The sequence below is a fragment of the Gossypium hirsutum genome, chromosome D07 (genome assembly GCF_007990345.1).
Source record: "Gossypium hirsutum isolate 1008001.06 chromosome D07, Gossypium_hirsutum_v2.1, whole genome shotgun sequence".
NCBI lineage: Eukaryota > Viridiplantae > Streptophyta > Magnoliopsida > Malvales > Malvaceae > Gossypium > Gossypium hirsutum.
In genome coordinates, this window is record NC_053443.1 from 17485688 (window position 1) to 17493616 (window position 7929).

The 7929-nt window shown below is 37.3% G+C and overlaps 1 long non-coding RNA gene across 1 annotated transcript; it reads right to left on the reverse strand.

The window, feature by feature from the left end:
* Positions 1 to 688: 688 nt before the first annotated feature.
* Positions 689 to 1964, reverse strand: LOC121219447 (uncharacterized). Its single transcript, XR_005916201.1, has 2 exons — positions 1769 to 1964; positions 689 to 1578 (listed from the first exon to the last, which is right to left on the reverse strand). It is a non-coding gene; the product is annotated as an uncharacterized lncRNA (long non-coding RNA).
* Between the last annotated feature and the right edge of the window lie 5965 nt (positions 1965 to 7929).

The following is a 7929-nucleotide window of genomic DNA, read 5'->3' on the forward strand; positions in this document are numbered from 1 at the left end:
GTGTATTGAATAATGTAGAAAGATACCTTGGTTTGCCTAATTTGGTGGGGAGAAATAAAAACCAATCTTTCCAACTTCTTAAGGATAAATTCAAGAAGCGAATTGAAAGTTGGAGTATTAGAGTTTTATCTCAAAGAGGTAAAAAGGTATTCATTAAAGCTATTCTTCAATCCATCCCTACTTATTCTTTTCTATTACCTAAGTCTTTATCTGATGAGTTAGATAACATTATGGCCAAATTTTGGTGGCAAAAAATTCATGATAGGAAGGGTATTCATTGGTGCAATTGGGATTCCCTTTGTGAGCTTAAGGAAAATGAGGGAATGGGTTTTCAAAAATTTGTAAAATTTAATATCTCATTGTTAGCCAAGCAAGGTTGGCGCCTTATTAATTATCCTAATTCTCTTCTAGCCTGAGTTTTAAAAGCAAAATATTTTCCATTAACAGATTTCTTAAATGCAAGGTTAGAAAGTCTACCTTTGTTTACCTGGAAAAGCGTGTGGGCTACAAGAGGACTAGTTAAAAGGGGTTAGGTTGGAGGGTGGGTTCGGGAGAAAGAATCTCCATTGCAAAAGATGCTTGGTTACCACGGTCTTTAGGATATAGAGTGAATGTTACAATTACTTATGATGGAGTTAAATTTGTGTCTGATTTAATTGATGCTGGCTCTAGAGAATGGAAAGAAGAGTTAATTTTTAATACCTTTCCTATAGATGCCGCAAATACAATTATGCAGATTCCATTGGGGAGGAAAATTTCTGAAGATCTACAAGTTTGGTGCGGCGAAATGACTGGTGATTTTGCTGTGAGAAGCATCTATAAACTATTACAAAATTGTTCCTTACTTCCTACTGATAATATATCACATACTGATTCTAGACATTTCTACAAAAAGCTATGGAATTTACAAATACCTCCGAAAATTAAAACTGTAATTTGGAGATTTTCATGGAATTTTATGCCTACTCTAGTCAATCTAAATTACAGAAGGATTGAAATGAATACTCTGTGCCCATGATGCTGCAATTCAACGGAGGATTCTATCCACGTGTTTCGTGACTGGCCTTTATTAGTGGAGACCAGTCTTAATCTCTCATGGATGCTGAATAATTTAGATAATAGTTTCTGGGATTGGGTTACCTGTGTGTTTCGGATTGCTAACAGTGCGCAATGTAGAATATTATGTTAAGGGCTTTGGAAACTCTAGACAATTCAAAATCGTCTCGTACATGAAAGGAGAACTGTGTCTGGTAAGGAGATCTCAGATTGGACCATAAGTTATGGTAAAGAACTTGAAGGGGTTGAAAAGGAAAATCTTACTAGAACGAGAAATTTTGATAAGTGGGAACTCCCTCATGAACCTTTCTTTAAGATTAACTTTGATGGGGCTTATGACTTCAGCATGCAAGATCTGGACCGGAGGTGGTGGTATGGAACCCACTGGAGGAAATCTTAGCTTCCATGGCTGTGGGTCATAAAGCAATCTCTTCTTTGTTCGCTGCTGAAGCGTAGACGTGCGTTCAAGTGTTGTGATTAGGCATTCGCATGGGGATTGAGTGTGTAGATAATCGAAGGGCACTCATTGACAACAATAAAGAAATCCAAATCAGATAGTGAGGATAAATTAGAGATAGGAGCCATTACTAAAAACATTCAACAATATAAAGAGAACTTTCAACAGATTATTTTCAGGCACATTTCAAGATCGGCAAACTCTCTTGCTCATCATTTGGCTAAAGAAAGCTTGAAAAAGGGGGAAGATCTTTACCTGAGTGGTGGAGTCCTGGATTTCGTGCGCAGGGCGAAGGAGAGGAGAAGACAATGGACCCCGGATTGAGTTTGAAGAGGGGGAGGTTTTTGGAAAACAAAGAATAGAGGACAAAGGTTTTGATTTTTCGTTTTGGAAACTGCTATTTTCTTGGGTATCTGTAGAGGTGCTCATGGACCGGGCCAGGTTCGGGCCAGGCCCATAAAAAAATTTCAGCTCGGGTCCTAGGCCCGAGCCCGACCCGACCCGAAATATGGGCCTGAAATTTTGCCCAGGCCCGGCTCAGGAAAAAAAATCATAAGCCCGGGCCCGGCCCGGCCCATTTTTTAATAAATACCAAAAAATTATTTTAAAAATTAAAAAAAGTATTTTAAAAATATTTTAAAATTAAAAAAAAATTAAAAAGTATTTTAAAATTAAAAATAATAAAAAAGTATTTTCAAAATATTTTAAAATTAAATTTAAAAAATAAATATATTTATTATATCGGGCCGGGCCGGGCCCGGGCCAAAAAAGTGGTGCCCGAGGCCCGGCCCGTTTTCTAAATGGGCCTCGTTTTTTTGCCAAGCTCATATTTCGGGCCTATATTTTTACTCAAACCCTCTCATATTTCGGACGGGCCGTCGGGCCGGACCGGGCCGCCCAGCCCATGAGCACCTCTAGGTATCTGGTAGGTGCATTTAATGGGAATTTAATGGTGGTTTGATAGAGTCCAAGTGCCAATTTGACTGGATAGAGAGTGACTTTTCATTTTCTTTTTTTCTTTTAGAAGTTTGTGGTTGGGTTTATTTTTGTTTTTGTTGTTTTATTTTCTTTGGGTCTATTTCTCATTTGTCTTTGGGCTTTTGAACTTGTTTTGTACTTTTGATTCTTTTTTCCATTCAGTCCAATATTACTTTAAAAATATATATATATATGTCAATTTTTTAATGTTGCTTATAAAATAAAAAAAAGTATAGTATCAATGTATTAAATATTTACGTGCCGAGCAAAATTATAATTTGACATTTAAATGAACTTTTGAAATGTAAAAAATTAGAAATTTTAACGTTTTGGTTGAACTCCAAAATCTAATTTAACTTGAAAAATTAATTATTTAGCATTGTTTATAAATCAAAAAGTTAATTTAACTTGAAACACTGGTTTAAGGAATAAAGCTAAACAAAGCCTTAGGCTCTATATAGTTTTTGAAAACATTTACTATTTACTATTTTCATTTTCCAGTTTTATTTTTAGAAAATAGTTTTTATTTTTAAAAACTTGAAAAGCAACGTTTGATAAATAGAAATAATTTTTTTTAATAATGAAAATATGAAAACATGTTTAGTAACTATTTTTCCACAATAAGAATGTGAGAACTACAATTAAAATTTTTTATATTTATATAGATTTGAACTGATATATCAAATTTAATATTTGAAAACTGTTGAAAAAAATATTTTTATAGATATATGAGTTTAAATCAAGATCAATTTATTTAAAGTTTAGAAAAAGACTATTTTACTCGATTTTCTAAGATGTTCATTTTAAATGTATAAGGATCAAAATGTAGTTTGCTAATAACATAAATAGCTGGACAGCATTTTTACCATTATAAATTGAGAGAAAAATACCTATAAAAGCCATTTTTTAAAAAAATTTTACTGAAATGGGCTCGATAAATAAATAAATACTAGAATGACCCTATTTTCCCAAAAACGTGTCCACGTCAGCGCGTTGTCAAGTGACGTAGCAGAAAAATGCGTCCTTGAGGAAGCGTTTTTACCGTTTATCCTGCGTCTAGTTTCTGGTTTTGGGTGAATAGTTTAGGGTTTAGGGTTTATGGTTAGGGTTTTTAGGTTTTTAGGGTTTAGGATTTTAAAGAAAAAATTAAATAATTAATGGATTAGTGTTTAGGATTTGTCAATTAAATTAATTATAATTTTTTTCAAAATTGTATTAGGTTTCGTGTTTATGGTTTTTAAAGAAAAATAAATTAAATTAGGGTTTACGGTTTCTTGAGTAAATTAATTAAATTTTTTTAAAAAATTGGATTAAGGTTTAGTGTTTAGGGTTTTATGTAAAAACTTAATTAAATTAGGGTTTGGGGTTTAGGGTTTAGGGTTTAGGGTTACTTAATTAAATTATTTGTTAATTTAAAGAAGCTCTCATATGGACGTGTTTTTTCCACAGTAGCTCTTGAAAAAATAATTTCGAGTTGACGTTTCTGAGCAAATAGTGTCAAAACGCTTTAAGCAAGATGCTTTGTCAGCAAAAGTATTGAAAGAAGCTCCCACGTGGACGCGTTTTTGCTACATAGCTCCTGAAAAAATAATTTCGAGCTGACCTTTCTGAGCAAATAGTGTCAAAAACGCTTTAAGCAAGATGCTTTGTCAGCAGAATTACTAAAAGAAGCTCCCACGTGGACGCATTTTTGCTACAGTAGCTCCTGTTAGGCCTGGGGCTATAAATGAGGTAAATTTTTTTCTCAGATTGCATAAGTTACAACAAAAAAATTTTAGAGAGTGTAAGAAGGATAGAAATTGAAGATGAGTGAACGTATTAGTGCTGTTATTTGCTATGATGGTGAGGTTCACCACACCAAGAACGGTGTTATTTTTTTATCGGAGAATACAATGCGACTGGTTTTTAACCAGAAAATAAATTTGACAGAACTGCGTAAAAGAATTAGGAGTAAAACATTCAGGACGACCCCAATGAAAGTTCTGTCTATTACGTATCAATTTTGTTCTTCTGTTGATCCGGTGACATATGACTCGTTCGACATAAAAGGTGCTCGTAGCTTGGAGGCAATGGTGCAGACTAATCTCGCTAGTGGAGCATCCTATATGGAGTTGTATGTATAATTTACATCACCAAATGATGCACTTGTGACTGCTGTCTGAGAGGTATACGCGACCCCTACTTGACACTCAGTTAGTGGGTTACAAAACACGGAACAGCCCATGTTTGGTAGCGGTATGAAAAATATATACCCTGCACGACACTCTATCGGTGGATGGGACATGCACCTCGGTGGGTTGATGTTTGATATTGGAAATACGTACTGGGGAATAGCATCAACTTCCGCCCAAAAGAAGGGATGATGTACTCCCTACGACGTCCACCGGTGAGGGGACCTCGCACATTGCAGATGATGGTGGGTTTGAAGATGAGTCCGATGTGGATCCACCTCGAGAGCTAGGGCCCGATAGTGCAGAAGTTGCATTATTTTCTGAACCAGAGCCTATTCCAACCGAACCTGAAGATGTTGAAGGGGGTTCAGATGAAGAAGAAGAAGATCCACGATTCAGGGCATACTCACCTCTAACCCACATACATAACGTCGACCTGTCTACGGATGATGCATTGGAATTTCTAGATCTACCGCACAGATTGCGTGATCGTACAAGTTCGCTACTGAATTCGGGTGAATTTGAAGTTGGTAATCAGTTTTCCAACAATGATAGTTTTATTGGTGCTTTGAAACAACATAGCATCAATAATAGCGTTAACTACCATGTGGTTAAGTCCAAAGCTGATAAGTTTGAAGCGAATGTGCAGTGAAAGACAGTACATGTTCATGGAAAATCTACGCCTCGTTGAGGAAAAGGACAGGGTTGTGAGAGATTAAAAAGTATAAAGGTCCACACACATGTGCTGCAGGTACATTATTTAAGGTTTCTGAATAATACTGTTATTATATAATGTTGCATTATTTAATGTACTCCGTTGATAGGTATTTCACAAGATCATCCCAAGATGGATTCAGCTATGTTAGCTAGCTTGATACTACCCACGGTGAAGGTAGATCCCAGAACTTTAGTGCTAGTATTAATTGCCAATATTTGTAGCTAAATGTGGTATACGCCATCTTACCGTAAGACTTGGATAGCTAAGCAGAAGGCGTTGGAGAAGATGCATAGTGGCTGAGACGCTTCATATAATAAAATATGGCAGTGGTGTCAAGTGCTAGAGAGATACGTCCCAGGTCAGATAACAAACCTTGAAACAGAACATGCGTACTACAACGACCGATTGCTACGTGGATGCCAAGTGTTCAAACGCCTGTTTTGGACCTTTAAATAATGCCGAGACACATTTCCCTACTGTAAGCCATTGATACAAATTGACGGTACCTTTATGTTTGGTAGATATACCCATCGACTATTGCTAGCAGTGGCATAGGATGGCAGTAGGTGAATTCTTCCAATTGTATTTGCAATAACACCAGGGGAGTCAGTTAATGACTGAGATTTCTTTCTATCTAGGTTATGGAGCCATGTGTGCCCCAACCTGATACCTGTGTTATTTCTGATCGGGGCACCGGCATACTAGCTGTAATTGATCGACAGGGAAGTTTATGGCAGCGCACACACCATCGGTATTGCCTAAGGCACGTTGCTTTCAACTACTACAGGCAATATCCATCTAAGAGTGAACGACGACAAGTGACCAACATGGGTATTTAGGGTTTAGGATTTATAGTTTAGGGTTTAAGGTTTAGGGTTTAGGGTTATACAGGCCAGATGTAGAAAGGTCATGTATGGTGCAGTAAGGTAGTGCAAGAAATTAACAAGGCCAAAGCCCATGCGAACACCATGCACACAGTCTGTCATGATCGAGACAACTTATAGTTTCACGTGACAGAGTTTGACAGACAGCACCAAGGTGTTATTGGCGGGCAATATCATGTACACTTGTGAAATAGGACTTGCGACTGTGGGATGTTTGACGCACTTCGTTATCCATGCGCTCATGTAATTACAGCTTGTTAGAATCTCCGTCTGGATCCGATGAGCTATGTCGATGAAGTGTACAAATTAAAAAACATGTACAACGTCTGGAGACATGTATTCCCACTGATCCCAGATGAACGTAAGTGGGCGTTTGTATCGCTTGCTCTCTTTAAGGTATTACCGAATAGAGAATTGCGTCGCAAACCAAAGGGTCGACCTTGCTCGACTAGAATACGTACAATATGGATATCCGAGAATCAGCTTGTCAACAGAAGTTGTGCGGATGGTGTAGGAACTCGGGCCATACAAGTCGGCCATGCCCAAATCGCAATAGTTGAACGTTATTGTAAAACACATTGCATTATTTATATATTTTTAAATAAAAAATTGGTACAAATATTCAGAATATTGACTTATTTAAAAGAAAATCTAATCTATTAAAAATATTAAAGTAAATTACAATTGGTACATAGAAAATGTAAAAGAATTTCTATTATATTAAAAATGTAAAAGTAAATTACAATTGCTACATAGAAAATCTAATCTATTAAACATATTGCCTTATTTAAAAGAATTTCTATTATATTAAAAATGTAAAAGTAAATTTCTATTTTATTACATGAAAAAATATAGAAGAATTTCTATTTTATTATATTAAATAATATAAAAAATTGGTAGAAATGTTTGTAAAATATATTAAAATAAAAATCAATCTCCGTGCCCATCGGATTCAGTGCCACATGGCGACCGTCGAAGGTTACGCGCTGGATTCCTCCTTTGTCTAGCTTTCGGTGAGGGTTGTGGTTGCTCCGGTGGGGATTCTGGTTCTTCCGGTAGGGAATCTGGTTGTCGGTGTTGGGATGATGAGCTACATTGATAGAATAGTGACTGTGGAGGTGTTTGCATCACCAACGGTGAAGGTGTTTGAAACTCCTACAGTGATGGGGATTGGAAAAAGGAAGAGCTCCCCGACAGCCCCTCTTGCGATCCCTCGTACGAGGCTGGCCTAGACATTGGCGGTCCACTCGACGTAATCGAAAATGGAGATGAACCGAGCTATTGACTCCAACCTGCCATAGGACTAGAAAAAGGAAACATATAAGGGCTAGGATACATAAAAGGGCTAGGATACGCACCTGGCATCATCTGAAAATGCTGTGCCGTAGGTATCGTCGATTGAACTGCTGGGTCGGGTAACTGTGTCGGTGCTGTTGCTGGACCTAGTGATTGTATGGGTGCTAATGATGGGTCGGGTGATTGTTTGGGCCTCGTTAATGGGCCTGCATCGTTAATGGGTCGGGTGATTTAAAGGGCCACGTCGTTCCTTTTGGACACGTAATTACCGCTGCCTCTCCTCTACCGACAGTAAATACGGCTTGCCAGGATCCTAAACTATGGTATGTATTTCGGCACGCACGCTAACTCAGGAACGATGATCGGTTC